A 23,563-nucleotide genomic window follows, 5' to 3' on the forward strand; every position below is an offset into this window, starting at 1 on the left:
TTATGCTGTATTATAATAGTGCTGTCTAGGAAATTTGGAAAATAATAGTGCTGTCTAGGAGATTTGGACAAGTGCTGATTTGGGTTATGCAAGTGCTGCAATAAGAGCAGTTGATCTGAAGCACTTGAGTTGAGGCTTGCCTAGTTCTAAGGGAAATTTTGCAGTGCAGACTTGCAGCGCAGACTTTGTGGAGTCCTATTTGTACTTGTGGAGTGACCTGAGTGCATGTGTTATGTGGCAGATCCTGGCACCTGACAGGCAGCTGACAGTAACTTTCTCCTTGTTTAGCCTGGTGAGTGGAACATCAGTGTGCCTAACTATAGAGTCACCTGTGACTAGAGTGTTGGGTACGTTGTTATGTCTTATGGGCTGTGGTTGAGTGGCACACTGAGTTTGTGGGCTATGTGTCATTTGGGTTGTGTTGGGGGGGGTGGAGGTTGCTTGCGTTTCTGCTTTGGAGGTCCCTGTTGCTTGGGTAGATTTTTGTAGGTGTGTGTTTTGTGTTTCTACATGTGTGTTTTGGTGGTGGAGGTTTTGAGGGACTATGTGATGAGTGTGGTCTGGTGCAAGTGTTTACCTTCTCCTCTTGACTGTCTAGTCCAGTCTGGGTGAAGAGAGCTTTACTTCCAGTTTGGCTATATAAGTGCATCTCTCACAGGTTGTAGTGTTGGGTGGTAGGAGAAGAGGGTTCTCTGTGTACATGAGGAAATTGCTGCATTGCCCCAAGATGCCCAGATTCATCAGGTAGACAGGAGAAAACACTGGGAGCTGACCCTTAGACATGCCTGGATAGGTGCTTATTTATTCAGTACTAAAAACTGTTTTCCTCTAGACAAGTGAGGAAAGTTGAGTGCTGTAGTAATTTGTAGCTTATTTAGTGCTTACAATGAGTTCTGAACAAGTGCTGAGCTCATAGAAACAGATATGAGTGCTGAAACTAGAAAACTGGCTAGTTCTAAGAAACAAAATTTAGCTAGAAGGCTTCCCTCCAGCACAGAAAAGCTTGGAGGTTCAGAAGTTTACAAACAGTCCTGGATACAGAAAATCTGTATCTGGACTAGACGACTTACAGGAAAGGCAGGAAACAAGCTTATAATTTTTTTTTCTAGAGCCTAAAAGTCCCCTACCAATTACAAATACTAAATGTTTTAGCTTTGTAATGCTTAATTTGCTATTAGAGGCATTGACACCTAACCTGAGATGTCTCAGAGATTATAGTACAGCCTTTACCATAGCAAGGTGTGTGAGTCCAAGTCCTGTGAGTAAATTAATGCATCAACTAGGTAAGCAGCAACATATCCGATATCAAGAAAAGGAAGGAAGAGGGCATTAGAAGCAAATGTAAATGAGAAGCCTGGTTCATCAAATGGTGTTAATGAGGGTAGGCTAGAAAAAAAAAGAAAAATGGCTCATGTGCATACAAATATTAGGGACTGGAATGAACCAAAATAAACTTGGCAAAAGACATCAGCCCAGAAGAAATCCAGCACTAGGGGAACGATAAACAATAGAAGCATACAATTAATGAAATTGTAGTAAAGAAATTAACCACTTTCATCCTTCAAAATTTAGGACTTCTTCAGAATGAATCTAAATGAATCCAATGTCACTTATATAAGTTTGCAGATGAAAACAATTATTCAGTTATGCAGCCATAAGAATACTTAAAGGCACAGGCTATTAAGATAATTTAAAATCATTTAAACTCTATGGATTACTTTCCAAAGAATATATAAGAATATAAAAAAATAAAAATATATGTAAGTTGTAAAACTTGTAAAAAATGTAATCCAGGCAGGCCATTATTTTGAAAATCCATCAAGAATCAAAACTTCTAAAAAAATAGTGTCGTAAAACATTTTAAAACATTTTAAGACATTTTAAATAAAAAACTCTTAGCACAACTATTAATGCAATACTCAGGACTTACAAGGACTACTAAAATAACATAAAAATCACATATAAATAAAATAATGCTAAAAACCAATAATTTAGATATCAATCCTATTATAATCTCATAGACCTTAATTTTAATGCACTTGAAATAGAAATAGCATCATTTAAGCCAGGCTTGTTGCTGTCATTCAAATGTAGCTGCCAAAAAAGTACCTTGTATTCTAAAATGGTACCCCAAGGGCCACCCCTGGGGTTCTGGGGTGCCTACTCTAAAATAAAAAAAATAATATTGTTGGTTTTCAGCAAATTTAACCTTGTGTTTGCATAATGCATTCACCTCATTAATATAAATCCAACAAACACAAACTGCAGCACAAATGGTAAATAACTCAATCCCCACAAAGCATGAAAACAAAAGAACTCATAAAAGGATTGAGTCAACGGCAGGAATAAAATATGCAGTCCTTTTAATAGTAAAACAATGTGAGGGCTTTTGCAGTATGAGTACTGCTTCATCAGACATAACAAAACAACTGACACCACAGTTTAAATAGTAAAGTGAAAGCATTAAATCCAGTAGGGCATGTACTATAAAGTGACCAGCACATATAAAAAACTTTAAAACCAAATACATTAAAATCTCATAGTAGCTGTTATTGACAATAACAAAAACTACCTGTACAGCTCCCTTTGTTTCAAGAAGGGCTTTAATGAAATCTTTTCATTTAAACCTTTACCCCTATCTGCTTGTAACCTCAACATCCATTTAACCTCCTGTGTTTCTATATAACGCTCTATGTCTCCACCCCTGTTACTACCATACACTCTCTATATGACCGTGAATTTGAACTCATGTGATGACCCAACAAGAGCATTGTACTTCACCAATGCATTATTCATATCATATTGGCTTTATTACAGTCTGCCTCTATCCTAAAAGTGTAGACCTTACCAGTGTCTGGGTGTGTGAATATACCTGTGGTGTAAGTGCAGTACTGGCAACTATTACAGGGTTGTATGGTACCTAGTGTATGCCCTGTACTAGTGTTGTCATCTCAGTAACATAACATGTTCCTAAGAGACTTCTTGTTTTTAAATGAAAAACTAGGGTTATCTCCCACTATTTTCCTGATCTCATATTGCTGTTCAATATAGGTCAATATTTCTTAACCACATTTGTGAATTTATTCACATCACTACTATAAAACATTGGCATCCGAGTATTATTGTAATCCTTAACTAAACCCAAGGCATCATCAGTGAACGCTGAAAAATAGGGTCTAGCTTTAGTGGACTGTAAGTGCATGACATTACTCAAAGTGGTGTCCACTTCCTGCATTTGATACCCCCAGTCAAGAAGCCTACCTCTTAAGGCTTTTAAGTCTGTTTCAAAAATCGACTGTTTGGGGTTGAGTCTGGATATCTACCTGCCTTGACCTTTCATAATGTTTTTACAAATGTGTCCAGGGTGCATACGTCTGCGGTGTAAAAGGTTATTCCTAGTCCATGCCTTGCAATGTAAGGTAGTACTAATCATGCCATTGGTTTTCTTGGAGATCTTAATGTCCAAAAAATCTATTTGACTCAAATGTCAAATTCCAAAAATCAGTGTGTGACATCACACAGTGCACAAACCAGTTCTAATATTGATCTGATATGCTCCCTGTTAGAGATTGTTCTAGACAACAACGTATTTAAGTTTGAGCAGGAATTGTACTAGCAAGTAGAAGGAGTAGCCATGGGCACATCCATGGCTAACAGCTATGCCAATTTAGTCATGGCTCGATGGGATAACAGTATGTTTTTGAATCTGAACATGGGGCAACAAGTGGTTTTCTACAGACGTTTTGTAGATGACCTTTTCTTGCTATGGAACGGTAGTATAGATGAGTTGAAGTTGTTTACAGATTATTTGCAACATATTACATCTTTTTTGGAATTTGACATTAGAGTCCAGTCAGACAAATTTTTTTGAACATTAAGATTTTCAAGAAAACCAATGGTAGGATCAGTACTACATTACATCACAAGGCATGCACTAGGAATAACATTTCACACCGCAGAAGTATGCACCCTGGACACATTTTTAAAAACATTATGAAAGGTCAAGGCATGCGGATGTCCAGACTCAACTCCAAATAGTCGATTTTTGAAACAGACTTAAAAGCCTTAAGAGGTAGGCTTCTTGATAGGGGGTATCAAACGCAGGAAGTGGGCACCACTTTGAGTAATGTCATGCACCTACGGTCCACTACAGCTATACCCTATTTTTCAGTGTTTACTGATGACACCTTGGGTTTAGTTAAGGATTACAATAATACTCGGATGCCAATGTTTTATAGTAGTGATGTGAATAAATTCACAAATGTGGTTAAGAAATATTGGCCTATATTGACTAGCAATGATGAGATCAGGAAAATAGTGGGAGATAACCCTAGTTTTTCATTCAAAAACAAAAAGTTTCTTAGGAGCATGTTATGTTACCGAGATGACAACAAGGCTAATACAGGGAATACACTAGTTACCATGCAATCCTGTAATAGTTGCCGGTACTGCACTTATATAGATACCACAGGCATATTCACACACCCAGACACTGGTAAGCTCTGCACTTTTAGGATAGAAGCAGACTGTAATACAGCCATTTTGATATATTTGGCTGTTTGTCAGACATGTTTCAGTTTCTACATTGGCAAGACCAACCGCAGGCTAAAGGACCGTATTCATGAACACATATATGGCATTAACACCACTTCAGAGAATAATGCATTAGTGAAGCACAATGCCCTTGTTGGGTCATCACATGAGTTCAAATTCATGGTCATACAGAGAGTGTATGGTAGTAACAGGGGTGGTGACATAGAGAGTTATACAGAAACACAGGAGGTTAAATGGATGTTGAGGTTACAAGCAGATAGGGGTAAAGGTTTAAATGAAAAGATTTCATTAAACAAAGGTAATTACGGGTAGTTTTTGTTATGGTCACTAACAGCTACTATGAGATTTTAATGTATTTGGTTTTAAAGTTTTTTATATGTGCTGGCCACTTTATTTTATAGTACACACCCTATTGGATGTAATGCTTTCACTTTACTATTTAAACTGTGGTGTCAGTTGTTTTGTTATGTCTGATGAAGCAGTACTGATACTGCGAAAGAACTCACATTTTTTACTGTTAAAAGGACTGCATATTTTATTCATGATGTTGACTCAATCCTTTTATGAGCACCTCATTAATGTGTTTAATATTGTAGGTGTGTTTATAAATTCTCTTACTGAGTATAAGCTAAGTCTTTCCAATGCAGAAAGAAAAGCAAGTGTCACAGAAAGCTAAATACATAATACCTATAGTATTGCAGTTGTAACTCTGGTGAAATGAAAAAAAATGTCCAATACTGGGTAACTTAACCCCCCCCCCCAACAGATCAAATTACATTGCTTACAGGCACCACATCTCCCGGTGCCCTTAATACAACCTCCATGGGGGGTTGTATGCAGTGACACTGTTCTCTCAATTTTCTCCTTTAGACTGACATTTATTCTGAAGGTAAAATGGGGAACATCACCCACCAATTCACATAGTAAAAAATCTCCCCGTAATATTTTCCAGGCCACAGCTACCCTTGAACAACCTTGTAATATTAGTTTCATGAGAGTATTTAAACACCAGGTTTCTAGCCAAACTTATCTCATTTTTTTATTAGTGCTGAGGTTTTTAAGCATTCCGTTTCCTAAAATTGGAAGAAATGTAGAACTCCTTCCATTTATGATTTCATATTGAACCTCTTCAATTAATTGATCGGGGGAGCCTCTGTTCAGCAACATTAATTTGGCTGCTAGATCTGCATCATCTGAAGTAATTCTTGCTAACTGTACCATTTGGCCTTTGACTAAGGTACATTTTTGCTTAAATGGATGGCAACTTTTAAAGTGCAATTAGCTGTTAGAATATGTCAGTTTATGGTGCAATTTAGACTTAAATCTTTTCAATACTAAATCCTTTTCCAAAAGAATGTGTAAGTAGTTATCCCTATCAATACAAAAATTGTACATACTAGACAAAAAAGTAGTACTGTTATCCAAGTAGTCTATAAATGCCTTAAGATCAACCTTACTGCTTTTCCAAATGATAAAACTACCATCCAAAAATCTAAAACAGGTTGTGAGGTTGCTAAAATAGGTACAAGGGAAAATACATGTTTGTTCCCAACAATACATAATGTCTGCATAAGCGGGGGGGCACAAACAGCACTCATAGCTAGACCACTGTTTTGCTTATAGTACTCCCCCTCAATAAATACAAAATTGCTTTTCAAAATTAATTCCATAAAATCACAAATAATAGTTACTTTACTGTTGTCAAAACCACTGCGTGCAGTCACAAAACCACAAAACCATTCCAATCTCACATCATATGGGATACAGAAAAACAAGTCCTTGACATCTACAGTAACAAAATACTAAACCTCATGGAAAAGTTCTTGCTTAATGTTACTTAAGTAGTCCTATGAATTCTTTAAAATGTAATTGCAAAGTGGTTTTAGCTCTTTAATTAGGACGAAAGGGCAGATCAAAAGTGTTTTTATGTTCTTTGGGTATGCCAAAGATATTTGGCACTATGGGATAGTCCACTTTGAGAAACTGGTATTCATGACTACCCTGCCAAAGTAAATCATGCAAATAAGTATCAATATTTCTGCATGCTACATGTATCTCGTTCTTCGAGCTACTAATGTATTGTTCATTATTCAGAAGATTAAATATTTTACTAGAATAAATAACCATTTCCCCACCCTTCACACATCATGGTTAACAACAATCTCATTGAGCGGAACCGCCTCATCAATTTCCAGTGCCACTGTTTCTTGGCATGCCACTTGTGAATGTCAGTTGTACACATTATTTCAGATAAATTAGTAGTGAGATGTAGAGGGAGATTAAAAATACTTTTACTGGTTAAACCAACATTTGTATGTCGTGAACCATCTCCCCCATACGGTTAGCAAAAAACACTTCCAAATTTAATTTTTTGGTATAAAATTTTAAATCCAAAATGGTTTCACCTATATCTACTGTAGTGCCCAGTACCAAGGTGAAACCCTTTTTGAATAAGCTAAAATATCTATCATTAATGACCACAGTACTGTAATTAAAAATCTTAAAACCTCGTGAACTAATTATTGCATTTTCTTCTTCAGTGGGCTATTCGATATCATATTCCAAACCAGAAAAAGAATCAAAGGAGACACTGGTCAGGGATTCAGTTTCTCTTGCCCTTTTCCTTTTCCTTTCCTCTTCTTGTGGGAGCTCACTGACATACCCTTGTCCCTGGGGTGAATTCATCGAAACGAATCCAATGTTACTTAGATAGCTTATATGGATTTCGTCTGGGCTGACCTTTTTTTGCCAAGTTTGTTTTGGTTCCTGGTATCATTCTTGGTTGGTATTTTGAATTTCCAAGGGATTGGAATGAACAAATGCAGAGAACACAACACTGCTCTAATCAGGGCAGTAAGTGAGAACAAGTATTGGTAATAGGAGACTTGTTCGTAAAAGAAACAAAAAATTGTCTTCTGTTGAAAAAAATGGAAACTCTGGGAGCAATACATTCAGAAAAATGTTTTGGGAGGATTGAGTTTTAACAAAATGCAAGACTTTAATAATTTATATAATGTTGCTTAGCTTATGCGATATATATAAATATATAGGTGATGCATAATGTTTGCAAATGCAAACTTCTTAATATAGTTTGATTCCTTTTATATAACTGTAAATTCACCTATTATTCCTGTATTGATAAACAGGTGCAACGGTCCCACCACTGAGTGGTTGTAGAATCTGGACTTTAAGAAAGGAATATGTCAATTATTGAGGGAATAGAAATTCATGAGTGGTTGTTTGGAGGACAAACAATGATAATAATGAACCCACCCTTAAATTTAAGGAATTAGATGGACCGAATTTTAGAACATTATAGAAAGTATGCAGTCAAGGTCACATTTATGGATATTTTTTCAATCACATGACATGGAGTGGAGAATAAAATGGCTGCTAACACACTGCACATTAGAAGAAGAAGAAAAGTGATAAAAACAAATAATTTCCAGTTGCGTGTGTGGGAGTATTTTGCTGCAGATGGTTGCTACCTAAGCTACATAGGAAACAACATTCTGAGTCATAAGTTAGGAAAAACTGTAAAGATTTTTTCTGAGGTAGAACTCATAACAGTGTAAGAAAAGACATTAAGAAGAATAACAATGAATATTTGTAAATGTCCTAAAGTAATGCAAGACATTTAAACCACAAGATTGCTGACTTACACTTAGTACTGCAGGTAAGAAATGTTGATATGGGGATTATAAGTGAGACATAGTTTAGTGAGATAGGGAAATATGTGGACATACAGGGTTGTGTAGCACACCATAATCATAAATTAAATGCAAGTGTTGGTGAAGTCTTAAGAATATATGAAAAACAGTGGTAAGCTTGTTCTAAACTACAGTAGCGAAGTACCTTAGATTGTCACGGTTTCTGTTGATGAAAAAATGCCTAGTATACAAATTGTAGGTTTTTACTGCTGATGGCAGTAACTCAGCAAGTTAAAACTCTCACAAGATTAGGAAACATGTTGGATGTTATCTTGATTTCACAACATCTAAATGTGCCAGAATTAGTATTGGTTCACCCCCGAAAAATTCTAACCATTCAGTTATTAAAGTTCAAGGCTGAACTAGGAGTTGAAAGCGATGATGATTATGTTGCTGCAAGAAAGAACATTTACAGGGCTGATTTTCCATCTGTAATTAATAGCTGAAAGAGCTGAGACTGGATGAAGGATTTTGAGGAAAGGAGAATTGAAAATATGTGGACATATCTGACAATAGAATTGATCTGTAATAAATGTATTTGTCTCTAGCAAATGAAAAAGTAATATACTGTTTAACATGTGTGCTCCCTTGATGAATGCTAGGATCAAAAAACGTATTCAATTAAAAATTAGAAAATGATGTATAGTGAACAGGAACCCAATGGATTACATACGTTTGTATACAGGAGGAGTCAGGAAAATAAAAGCACTTATCAGGGATGAGAAAATAATACACGAGTTTAGAATCGTTGTGCTCCTGATAATGTAAAATCATTTTATAATTGTGTGAAACACTGCAGAAAAGGAAAGAGTTGGAAAGTTTTTCTCAGTGTGGAAGATTGTAGAAAGTCTTCCTCATGCAGATACCTTTCCCAAACAAGACTGGGTAGCACAAAACCCAAATTTAATTTTATTTATGAATTTGAGGGCTCTGTTTGTCCAACAGTTAGCAAGGGGCAGGTTTTTGAAAACTGCAAATAAAATAAGGAATGATATAAACCCGAGCCAAATGATTGAAATGGCTTCATTTTGGTAAATATAAAAGAGAGTATTTAGTGCCCAGTGACCTATCTTTTTCCAGATATCCTTTGAAATTGAATCTGTACCATTGCTGTGAAAAGCAGCAAATATTCTATCTATGAACGTGGAATGTTATAAAAGGATGAAGACTTTAGACCTGCAAGTCTTCTAGTATTATTGGAAAATGATATGAGAGAGTGTTACTGAGTAGCCTTAAAGGGTCTGTGGAGACTAAACATTATCAGCATATATTTATTTACACAAGGGTGTTGAACCATAACTAACATATTAGTTTTATTTAGAAGTATTACTGGACTGGATAGTAATGTGTCAGCTGATATTATATTTTTGACCTTCCTAATGCTTTTAATTCTGTTCCCCACTGTAGTCTACTTACTAATTTAGAGGAATGAGGATTTAATGTTCATGTTATCTGGTGGATTGCTAACCAACTAAAAAATAGAAAAGCTAAGGATTGTCTGGAGAAGATACAATCTAAGTAATATGACATACAAAAAGGCACCCCAGATTGTCCTGTGATTATTTCTGTTTTTTATTCATGTTCTCCTTCCCAGAAGCAAGAGGATGCTTGTTTACAAAATTTGCAGATAATACTAATGTGACCATGACAGTTATTTTAGTTAAGGACCAAGATAATCCAGGCCTATCATAATAGCTTATACAAATAGTCTAAAACTAATGGTGTTTTTTTAATTGCATCAAGTGCAGGTTTGTGCACATGGGCAGTGATAATCCCGCATATCTAAACAATATAAATTGCTCTCTTATTGAAACTTGTTTTGAATTTGATAATTTCAAAATAATGGTAGACATACAATACAAATTCAGTGAACTTGTGGTAAAAGTTTTGAAGAAATGTTATTCAATGACTAAAGCGATACTGAGATGACATCTAGAGGTAAAAAAGTGTTGTTACTGATTTTCAGTTTTATTGTTTGTCAGTCATGGACTGTGGAACAGGCTTTTGTATATATGGCAAATCAGATGTATTTTAAGTTCAAAAAAGTACAGAAGAATTTTAGTAAATTATCCAGGGTGTAAAAATGACTGCCGTGGTGGTACGGCGGTAGCGTTGTTACCTCACAGCAAGAGGTTCTCCCGTTCGATTCTCAGCTTGGCTTGGGAGTGCCTCCTGTGTGGAGTCTGCATGTTCTCCCCATGGTTGGGTAGCATTCAAAAGACATGCATGCGTAAATGGGCTTGCCTTCATTGAAGGTTGGGCGTCGAGCTGGCACCTCGGCATTTCGTAAAAATCTACTGCCAATCATTAGCGGACCAGAGTTCTGCTGTGGCGACCCCTTACCGGAAAAAAGCCAAAAGACAAACAACAATCCAGGGTGTAAAAATGCACTATATGAAGAAAGACTAATGAAATTAAAATTATTTTCAGTTTACTGTAGGCTGTTAAGAGAAGATCTTATATGGATGTACAAAAGCTTAAAAGACAAAGCTGTGAAATATACTGTACGGATTATTTTCAAAATGCATATAAAGAGTTTATAGGAGAAAATATGAATGCCTAAGGGATGTGAAAAAAAATAAAAATAGGTAGGAGCTACTTCCATGTTAGGTCTGGTGTGAAGATGTAATAGTTTGCCTCTGGAAATTAAACAAGCAGAGAAAATGACGTTTTAAAAATAAAATAGATTCATGGTATGGAGATAGGGTCTTCTAGACCCTGTCTTTGTGGAGGTTTCCTGATAAAGATCTTGTATGAGTTATTAGGCCATAATATAAACATAAAACATGTATATTTGATTCTGGCATCTTTCATACTAACTACTAAGAAATGTACCAAAGTAGAGCCCATAAAAACAAAAATGTTCACTTTTTATAAACCCATGGGTAACAAGTCAAAATATGCATAAGCAAATGTACCTTTAGAGGGTAGCAACAGGTCAAAAGGATCCAATTGCAAGTCTCAGTTATTAGCAGGGCATCACTGTTAGGAAGTCATAGCATTGTTTCATTAGCATCAGCGTGTTGGTATTATGAGGAGAAGCACTGTAACAGCAGAGGACCTTCTCAGCCATAACCTAAGTCATAACAACAATGGTAAATTAAATATTTAGGAGCAATTTAGAGTAACAAACCAGCAACATGTTTCTGACAGGAAACTTGAGTAGCTGGAGAAAGCTCACTCCTGACAAGAAATAAACACAAACTCCATAGACTTGGTGACTAGAGATCAGGCCTGAATTCCTGATCCTAAGTGATGCACTCCATAACTACAGTAAACACAAACTCCAGACAGACTGTGACTACAGATAAAACCTGAATTCCTTATCCTTAGTTACATGTACTGTAACTACAGAGCCACCACGGTCCTGGTAGTATCCCTTCTGTCAAGGTATAACTCTATCTAGTCATTAGTGTACATCTTAAGTGATTTTTATGTTGATAAATATAAAGGCACAAATGATTTCTCCTAAGCATCTGTCTTCCATTTCAAATAGGTCGGCAGACCTGTCACAAAACCTCATATTGTAGCTGAATGGTTAGACTCCTTTTGAGAATAAGTTTTTCTCTCTCTTCATAACCCACCTGCATGTAATAAAGACAAACACTAACTAGTATGAGGAGGAAACTGGCCACAACAGTGCATTTATTTGGATATAGTATATACAGCCAATTCCATTCACTGTGTTACTAGTTCTGAAGTTGTATAGAGTATGGTAAGAAGGTGACATCTCAGATTTGATACCTTATATTTCAGTTTATAGTCAGGCTCTCCATTCGCAGAGAGTCATGGGTGCTGTTTAAGAGCAGCTGCATCTCGTGAGGGATCCATGGCATATGGACCCTGCCTAAAGAGGATACATCCTGAATGCGAATTTTAGGGTTCCTCCCACCAGTCTTGAAAGTAACTCACCATGCAAGACTAGACCTCTCTTTTACTCTTCCTTAATTGAATTACTTCCTGAACCTCCTTGATCACCTGGCACAACTGCAGCATATATCATGTCTACCAACATAACAAGAAGTGTTTGCATGAGAAGGCAACAACAAAAAAAAACAAAAAATAGTAGTAAAATGAAAATCTATTCTCAGCCACTAAAATTATCCTAATTCCACTTTCTGCACTATTCTGGCTTTTTTTGTGAGAGTACTGGACCCATTTTCAGTTGTAATACCTCTAACTACTGTACTACTGTCTGAGTTCTCCATGAGCACACCAAGTGCTCTCCCTGGAAGTATAACAACACTTTGCATTCAGTCCCTACTAACTAAGCCATCTTGATGTCTAATTTTCCCTACCCGTATCTACAGTTGCTGACTTCTAACCACTGGATAAACTTACTTCTACTTGAAATCTTAGGAGAACAATATTCTCTCTAATATTTTTCATGGGATACATATGGAGGCAATGATAGCTATGAACATCCTTTAAACTTTTGTTTTCTATTTTTTAGCCTACTACTTACCAACCATCAGTACCCTCTTGGCCAGCCGGACCATTAGTCCCCCTTTACTGGGGTGATAGCTGACAGAGACAGGCTGTAATGCAGGCAGTTATCAGGGAGTTTCTTACTTTTAGCATTAACCCCATAGTGTATGCCCTGTAACATGTTTGAAGGTTTGGCATTTATTAGGCATTAAGAAGAGTATATCACTCATTTCCACAAGTGATGTAACCCCTCAAGACGTCCCTGACGAGCCAAGCAACAAGAAATCCTGTGTGGTCTCTTGTCTTCACTAGGAAGTGCACCACAAGACTGTGTACCACAGGTATGTGCCTCACTCCCTTCCCCAGAAAAGATGCAACAGTTCTGCAGCACACCTCCCTTCCCCCTGCGAGCTCTAGCAGTTACCTCAGCTCCTAACGGAGCTCAGTTCACCTGGTTTGTGAGCAGGGTTATATTGCTTCCTGCCAGTGGAGCTGGGATCTTCTCATTTTTGTCACTTCTGAGTAAATCAGTAGTGACACAACTATTTATGACACATTAAGGTGTGCCATCATTTTACAGGGAAACTCTTACAGAAGTAGGAAGGAAGAGTTTTTATATTTATGAAATACAGAAAGAAGGAATATGTTATGGTTAGCAACTCCATTTATATTCAGTAAGGGTATCATTATGTTATATCCACAGCTACACTGTATCAATTTGCCCCAAACTGAATATGGCAAGTTTGTGTGCCATTTATGAATTTGTAGTCATTGACAGTCCCACTGGAGCAATGTCATTAAGTGTGAATCTACATTGCAACACATTTCTATACCACTACAGTACAGTACTACAAACCTGATCCATGAAACAGCACAGGTTCTAAAACTAGCAGGCCAAGCAGGGGTGTATACTAAAATGTCCTGACCTCACACACACACACACACACACACACACACACACACACACACACACACACACACACACACACGCGCGCGCGCGCACGCACACACGCACACATGCACACGTGCACACGCGCACACACACACACGCACACACGCACACACAGAAAACACACACACGGCAACGCTAACCTACTTCAGCAGTCTGAGAAAGGTGAGGCTGTTTCACTTCTCACTGCACAGATTTGAAATGTAGATGTGATTGCTTAAAATGAAAAGTATTAACAGAGCAGTGCACTTAGCATCATATTTGACCTCATTAGCATATGCACTGCCCATTTACTACCACATTTACACACCTCTCCAACAACCTCACTGGTCGGTAGAGACAGGCTGCTCTACTGAGCAGTGAACTGTTTCTGAATCACAAAAGGCTTTCATAATATGCAAGGTACTTTGCAAGCTGTTGTATACTATGCAACTTGACTGTGACTCCCAGCCAAAAAGAAGACATTATCTGTAACAAATCAGTGATAACCATGAAAAAATCCATAATAAGGGAACAGCAGTCATGAAAGAATGTGTAATAAAGCAATGTCGGCCATGAAAGAAGTTATAATGAAGTAAACCTCCAGACACTGGACCCAACTCAGTTTGGATACGTCAAAGGCAGATCATGCCTACTCAACCTGGTGGACTTCTTTGAGAAGGTCACCAAAGAAATGCATGAGGGCAAAATGGTTCACACTGCCTACCTTGACCTGGCCAAGATATTTGGCAAAATACCCCACTTGGGCATTGTTGACAAACTCAGGAGGTTAGGTACAAACTCATATGTCACCCAGTGGATAGCCAACTGGCTGACAGACAGGACCCAGAAAGTTAGAATTGGGGAGTCCACCTCTACAAAGAGGCCAGTCACAAGTGGAGTCCCTCAGTGATCAGTCCTTGGACCACTCCTTTTTGGCATTTACTTCTCAGAAGTCAAGGTCAATGTCAGTGGTCTCTTGCTGACTAAATTTGCAGATGATTGCAAATTAGGAGCTGTCATTGAATCTCACACTGACACAGACAGACAACTGGTGTCAGAGTCATGGACTAAAACTAAATGCCAGGAAATGCATAATAGTGTCCTTTGGGAAGTCATCCATCCCTAGTAACTATCATATTGACAACACACCCCTTAGAGTTGACCCAGTAGTCAGGGACTTAGGGACACACATAGATAGTAATCTAGCCTTTGATCATCATGTGTCTACAGTGGTGAGGAAATCATTCTATGATGCACAACTTATAAACAAAGGTATCTAAGTTGAAGGAAGTCATGTTCCACTCTATTCAGCAATGCCCCCTTTGGTATGTACCTAACCAGGCATATCCAACAACTGGAACATCCACAGAGGTTCGTCTCTAAAAGAATACAGGGCATAATTAATATGTCCTATGCAGACTGCCTCAGGGCTCTATCCCTGTATTCTGCCTCCTACAGGCTTTTGAAGGGAGATCTATGCATGCCATGCAGGGTATTGTCAGACCCCAGTCAGATCGATCTCCTGCATATCCACAAAACAAAGAGTACCAGAATTACCCATTCTAAAGATTTAAACCTTGCATGTGATATAAATAGGACCTGCTGGAGTGATAGGTATGTATCACAGAAACTCCCCTGTCTATGGAACAGGCTCCCCATCCATGTGAAGCAGAGTTCCTCCCTAATACAATTCAAGTGCAACTTGGACAATTGGATGGGAAATCAAAAATTCATCCCTGGTTTGGCACCTATGTCTCTGATGCAAACAGGTAACCTGTAAATGGTTCATCTCCCAGGTCCCTGCTTACACTTATCAAGGGTATCAGAACTCATCAGAGATTAGGGATGCATGGCAAGGCTAGTACAAATGCATTCTATGAGCACCTACAAGGATGCGTGGATTGTGCCATCCCTAGCAAAACCAAGTCTCACTGCTCTAAGAGAAGGAAACCAGTCTGGTGGACCCCTGCCATAAACAGGCTATACAACAGAAGGAGGAAACTAGTTCAGAAAAAAAGCAAATCTCAAGAAGGAAAGACATCCCTGATCAGTATCAGTAAGAAACTAAGGTCCCTCATAAAATCATCTAAGGCTAACTTCGGAAGAAAAATAGCCAAGCATTCAAAAGATAACCACAAAGTCTTCTTTAGCTGTGTTAAGAATCTAAGTGGCAACTCACAGATATGCACTGAACTAGTGCAAAATAGCAGAAAATATACTGAACCTACTGATATTGCCAAAATCCTGGCAGATAGATTCAGTGCAAACTTCAGCCCCCTCTCACCCCCAAAAGGACCCACAACAATACCAGAAAAATGTAGTGTCCCAGAAATCACAGGCGCACAGGTGAAAACAGCCCTTTCAAAAGCCAAAAACACAGCATCAGTGGGGCCAGATGGTGTCTCAGGCTTTGTCTTACATGAACTACAGAACAAACTAACCCCCCACCTAAACATGCTGTTCAACTTCAGCATCTCCACAGGCTACGTGCCCATAGAATGCCACACAGCAACAGTTATTCCACTCCACAAAGGAGGGGCCACAACTGACCCAGGTAACTATCACCCCATAAGCCTGACTAGCCTGGTCTGCAAGGCTATGGAGTGCATCATCATGAAACCCATTAACAAAGACATTGGGAACCTCCAAACACTTGACCCAACCCAGTTTGGCTTTGTTAAGTGCAGACCATGCCTACTAAACCTGGTTGACTTCTTCGAGACAGTCACCAAGGCCATAGATGAGAGAAAGGTGGTTCACATAGCCTACCTTGATCTCGCCAAGGCTTTTGACACCATTTCCCACTCGGGTATTACAGAAAAACTCACCAGCCTGAACATAAACCCCTACATCACAAGATGGGTTGCCAACTGGCTTACAAATAGAACTCACACGGTAAGAATAGCGGGGTCCAGGTCCGACTCTAAATCAGTCACAAGTGGTGTCCTGCAAGGCTCAGTCCTGAGACCCCTACTGTTCGGCATATACTTCTCAGAAGTACAGACAAACACAGGAGAACTATGGCTAACCAAGTTTGCCGATGACTGCAAACTGGGAGCCATAATTGACTCTCTGGCTGACACGGACATCCTCCAACAGGACCTTACTGAGACGGACACCTGGTGTCAAAGTCATGGCCTCAAGCTAAATGCCAAAAAATGCATAGTCATCCCATTTGGGAAAAAACAAAACACCCACGAATTACCACATAGGTGGCAGCCACCTTAATACAGAAGAGGTAATAAGAGATCTGGGTATCCAGGTAGATAGTAATCTCTCCTTTGACAATCATATTGCCAAAATAGTTAGGAGATCCTTCTATGTGACCCATCTAATTACTAAAGGGTTCGCATCTAGAAATAAAGAGGTTATAGTGCCCCTCTACTCGTCACTCATGAGACCCATCATAGAATACAATGCCCCATTTGAGATGTACCTCACAAGACACTTCCAACAGCTGGAAAGACCACAAAAGTACCTCACCAAGAGGATTACTGGCTTCAAACATATGTCCTATGCAGCCCGACTGAAAAAACTTCGGCTGTACTCAGTGGCATATCGCTTACTCAGAGGTGATCTCTGCCTGACTTACAAAGCCATGTCCAACTGAGAATTGATGGACATGCACCACCTAAAGAAATCTAAGTCACTGCAAGCCACGCACTCTAGTGAGCTTAACGTTGCCACAACAATAAATAGAACATGCTGGAGGGATAGATTCCTGTCACAGAGACTCTCCATGCTTTGGAACAAAATTCCAAACTACATTAGGCAGAGCCCCTCACTAACACTCTTCAAGAGAAACCTTGACGAGTGGATGGGTAACAGAAAATACACCCCTGGGATCACTTCATTGGCTCTGCTTGACAGAGGATCAGTTAATTAATCAATGGGGCAGCAAAAGCCGACAAACTCTGGCTAGGCTTATAAATGCCCTCAGGCAGATAGCGTAGTACCTACCTATGAACCTATGAACCTATAAAAAGGCCCTTGTGGTCATTAGCTTAGTAAACACCTATGAAACTATGAACATCAGACGTGATGAAACCATGCAGGTTTTACTTTAAGATAAATTGCTACTTACTGTAGTGTATGTGCAATGCTAGAGAATGTCTAATGGAACTACAATCCCCCCCATGGTGTAACAATTGTTTAAAAATATTATTCAGCTTCACCTGTCTCCTCATTAGCAGTTATCAGACCACAGTTCCCCAAGAAAAATATACATATAATCTCATAGCATATCCCACAATAGCACAGTCATGTCTTATACCATCCTTTAAGATGTATGTCAATTTATAGTAATACATATCTTTCCATCTAATTTTCTATCCAGAAATTTAACAAGGAACCTAAAATGGGTCTGTTGTCTTATATCTTTTTGCACTTTGCTTGTTTCCATACCCATACCCGCTTTTATGATATATCTTCTTATCTTTATAGGTATATCTACTTATCTATCTATATGAAATGTCTTCTTTTCTCACATATATGGGTCTACTTTGTTTTATCAAAGTTTCAGAACTTTGAAACCCATATGGCCGAGACCATATATGATTGAAGGTTTGAGACTTCGAACACTTTGCATTCAGATTGCCGTACACGGCAGAATGGGAAATTTACCATTTTCCCTGCTGTAGCGTGATCTCTGAGATGATGTATCTAATTAGCAGGGGATGTGAAGGGGATCAGGGGGGCTTAACCCCCTGCAAAAATCGGCCGTATGGGTTTTGAAGTTTTGAAACTTTGATTAAACAAAGTAGACCCATATATATATATATATATATATATATATATATATATATATATATATATACACACACACACACACACACACACACACACACACACACAGCTCCTTCTCACCTGGGAGAAACAGGTAAAAAGGTGAAGAGTATTAAATTCTTAGGTGTGTACATCGCAGAAGATGTGACAGCGTCCATCAATACTAATCACATTGTCAAGAAAGCACAACAAAGACTCCACTTCCTACTCATGTTGAGGACAGCAAACCTCCCATCTTCTGTGCTCACAACCTTCTACAGAGGCACCATTGAGAGCATCTTAGCAAGAAATATCACAATATGGTATGGAAACTGCAAAACCATGGATCATAAGGCCCACCAAAGGGTGATGAAAGTGACAGAGAGAAGAACGTGTTCCATGCTTCCATCCATACAGGATCTGCACTCTGCACAGTGTCTTGGAAGAGCCACAAAGATTGTTAAAGACCACACCCACCCAGCTCAGGGACTGTTCTAGTGCTTGTCTTCGGGCAAGAGCTACAGAAGCATACATTGCAAAACTATTAGACTCAGAAGAAACTTCTTTCTTCAGGCCATCAGACTATTAAACTTGAGTAGCAAGGCAAGCCAACAGGTCACATAGTCAGTGGCCAGACAGGCTGAAGGAAATAAGTGCAGTAACTCATTACTAGGTTCTCTCACTTGTGCAATAGCTCATTAAATGCTTATTACTTTTGTGCAATAACTTGAAATACAAGCTACTGTACATTCTGTGCAATGGACACGATGGCCTCTAGTCTACCACCGCTTAAGCCTCTAAAGTGCAATATCTACTGTGCAATACTAAGTGCTGCTATAGAGAGACATACAAAAACTGTAATTATGCCCTAGTGTTGTGTCAGTGTTAATGTCATATATAGAGTCTGTAGTTATCCTTTTATATTTATATTGTTATATTTTTTATATATATTTTTGGTTTTTGGTCTGCACATTGAGCTCAACACAAAGAAATTTCATTTAGCCTGCACTTATATGTGGGTCTAAATAGCAGTAAAGTTTACTTTGACTTTATATATATATATATATATATATATATATATTTAAACACCTTTATTGAATTACCACTGAAGACATAGGTACATAGGTGCTTGTACATTAATAGAGAAGGAAAAAAACATATTAACTTTTCTCATTTACATGCATTATACATTATGCATATGTTTTCTTTCTTTTTTATAATTGTCATTCAATTCAAAATTACATAAAATGCTCATGTGTTGTTCAAACTTCCATTCATTTCTGGGTAACTTGCTTCTTCCCTTTTCTAAAGATCCCACTTCCAGCTTGTTTATCTCTTTTACAATATTCAGTCCTTCATATACATTTGGGTTACTTTTTCATTTCCATTTTCTAATAATTGCTATTTTGGCAGCTAATACAATTAAACTTAATCAGGTCTTACTTTGTCTAGGCAATTCAGATCCTGTGTCCAAGCTGAAAAAAAATCATTTCCTTAGTTACAACCATTTGCTCCCCCAATATTCCTTGCAGAGAATTTTTAAAATCTGCCAACTCATTACACTCTCAAAAAATGTTTCCGGTTATCTATTTCTATCTCTTTCAATCATACCTCCAACATTTGCTACCTACCTGAGAAGAAATTCTTTGAAGTCTGCTTGGGGTATAAAAATGCCTGTGCAAACATTTCTGAGCTAAAGTCCTAAACTTCACGGTCTTTGTTGCATACTTGGGACCTCTGTCTGTCTGTCTGTCTGTCTATCTATCTATCTCTCAATACACACACATATTGCATATTGCCACATGCTTAAGCTCTGTGTAAATTCCCCAGATTCATGTTCCATCAAGTAGTCAGCTGTCCTGAAGTCTTTCTGTACAATAGAAAGATTTATTGCAGTATATTTAAGCAATTATCCTTTACAGCACTGAGCAGTTCTGCCAGTCAGTTTAGAAACATTGCCAATTTGCTGTCTAGCGTTTAGTCATTGCTTGTTAATGCTGTGTAGTACATAATAAATGAGCAGACACAAAACAATCTGCTTGTGTTTCCTACATTAGATGGTTCCACCTGAATTCTTAGGACTATTTTTTTACTCTAACGTCTCCTATTAACCTGGAGTAGTATTACCAGGCATTCCCTCATTACAGTGGAAATTTCTAAGTATTTTTTTTCTTGAGCTACTGTCCTTACAGTCCTTCTAAGATATAGTGGCACATTTTATTTTAACTGTTTGTGTCTTCTAATGAACATTCCACTCAGGAACATAACTGCATTTGTTTGCTGTGTTTTTAGTTTTCAAAACGACACCCCACCCACTAATAAAATATTTTATAATGAACAGCCTCAGGTAAATAAAAAATATAGTATGAATTCCTGCTTGCATTATTAATTTGGCTAAGCAGGTTCTTCCTTACTTATTGCCCTGTCTGCCACTCTTCCTCCTGCCCCTTTGAATGCAGCTTATTCAATGCAGAGTCACTCTTCTACCCTGCTGCTGTCACTGGGGTCCCTGAGATACCTTTTGTCCTACTGTAATTATTTTTAGGTACCACAGATTTTTCTTAGTTCAGCTAATCAACCACCTTGTGCTCCTGGCCTTCAGGAATAAGGGCTGCCCCTCACTGTTCACCAGCAGAACCTCTAGCACCACTGTCTTAATCGTCTGACCTTTCCTACTCACATTTGTCCCTTTTATCAACACCATTCAGCATTATCTTTCAGCTCCCTGTTACAGATGGTGTTGTTATCACACAGTTACAGATGGTGTTGTTATCACACAGTTACAGATGATGGTGTTATCACACAGTTTCAGACAGTGGTATTATCACATAGTTGCAGACAGTGGTATTATCATTGTATTTATCATTTGATTCCTCAATGAAATGACAGCTTTAAAATTGGGGTGGGAGTAAAAAGTGGTGAATATGAGAAGAGGGAGTGAAAGTGGAACACAGAAACCAAAACTGCATGCAGAATATAGCACTGGAATAAAGAGTGGTGACTTGGGGCATGACTGTACATAATGTTAGCATTACTTTTCAATGCAAGGATTCTGAATGAAACAATGGGTTACTGTGGTCTGTAATAGAAGCTTCCCTGTGTCTTCCCTAGTGTAAGGGAACTCATAAATTGATTGCTTGCTTGTCGTAGAGTGAAACAATGATTCTTTGAGACTGTTGTTGGCTGCTTTAGGAAGTTCTTCCCTTTGCCATTATTATGTGACCATAGAATTGGGATATATTAGTTTGGCAATGTGGGGTGTACTATCCATGTGGGGTGTACTATCCATAATAGGAAGGGTACAGGAAAGTTTGTGCTTGCAAAAAAGGAACCAAAATACTTGATTTAACCTTGTCTTCTATATGACATGTAACAGGCAGCTTCTATGATACTGAGAATGAAGAATTGTAGCAATCATTGAATCATAATCTCCTACAGTGCAGGTAGGATACAGGAGGATAAGGTTGGCGTTGGCACACTGGAATTGTTGCTGACAGAGTTTAGAGTCATTTAGATGAAAACTTAATCATACCAATAGAAGAAAAGGGTAACAAAAGAAAGTCATATGGAGCAAATGATTGTGTGTTTTTAAATAAAGTCATAATGGAGAACTGTAAAAAGAAAAGAATCTAAGTATGTCATAGATAGACTACAAAAAACATTTGACAATATTCCACATTCATGGCAGAAAGGGTGCTTAAAATTTATACAACAACATCTTGTCTCCACTCGAAGCTTCAGAGTAACAATCAAGACACACTCTATACTGAACGACTACATTACAGTGACCATGAAACAGTGACAGACCACTTTGCAGTTAAGTCATGATAAAGGAAAAGTTATTATCCCAGGAATAAAAATTCAAAGGGGGATATTCCAGGGTGACTCTGCAACTGCTGCTCTTTTGTCTTGCCCTTCACTCATTAAGTTGTCTACTTAACAGATTAAGTTATGGCTACAATTTAGCTACCAGAAAACAATAAAGTGTAAAGATGTCTAAACTTTTTTTGTGGATGATTTAAAACTGTATAATTTATCAGATGAGGAACTGAAAACAAAACTGCAACCAGGGAGGAGTTGCAATCTTGACCATGAATGTACTTTCACAGTGAGTTCTTATCAAATTTTGGATCACTTGACTTATAGCAGTGAGGCAATGGATATATGCAGTTAAGTACATAGGTTCATAGGTTCACAGGTTGATCCTAGGCTATTGGCCCAGAGGCACTTATAAGCCTAGCCAAGAATTTCACTCATGTTCCCTCAAAGTCAGCACCTGTTTCCCATGTCCAGCAGGGACACAGATGAGATCCCAGGGGTATATTTTCTGTTTCTTATTCAGTTGTCCAGGTTCCTCTTAAAGAGGGCTAGAGAGGTACTCTGGTTGACATGGAGAGGGAGTTTATTCCACAGAAGGGAGAGTCTTTGGGACACAAATATATCCTGCCAACAAGTTCTATTAATGTCACAAACCAGGTTAAGGCCTTGCGTGCGGGTTGCACGAGTGGAGTTAGTCTTACGGATATGCAGCAGCAACTCCATCAAGGTCGGGTCTGAAATGGCCTTGTATGCCAGACACAGGTCACCTCTGAGTAGTCTGTATGATACTGAGTAGAGGGACAGGGCTTTTCGCCTATCTGTGTAGCATAGGTGTTTTAGACCCTGGATTTTCCTGGTCAGGAACCTCTGTGGTCTCTCCAACTGCTGCATGTGCATGCCAAAGGGGGCATTGTACCCAGTAATTGGTCTGATAAGAGAGGAGTACAGGGATGTTATGACCTCCTTGTTCCTGGATGAAATACCCTTACTTATGAGGTCGGCCATGTAGAAAGCTGTCCATACAATGGAGGCAAAGTGGTGGTCAAAAGTCAGGTTGCTATCAACTTCTGTTTTAGTAATACTTATTTTCTGCACTGACAATGTTTGAAACCACCAAAAAAGTTTGATCAGAAATTGAATAGCTTTCTCACGGGAACTTGACAAAACTAAACAGTCATCTGCAAACATTAAAATGTTTACCTCATCACTCCCTCACTTCCATCCATTGACTGAAGGCAGGTGAAATGGTTATTCTAATATGGTGCTCAGCAGCTAACATAAACAAGGCAGAGCAAAGTGGAAACCTTGCCCAGTACCCCCCTCAGATCTAAAAATGTAAATATTATTATTCAGCATG

Source organism: Protopterus annectens, chromosome 2.part0 (genome assembly GCF_019279795.1).
Source record: "Protopterus annectens isolate FY-2018-M chromosome 2.part0, PAN1.0, whole genome shotgun sequence".
NCBI lineage: Eukaryota > Metazoa > Chordata > Ceratodontiformes > Protopteridae > Protopterus > Protopterus annectens.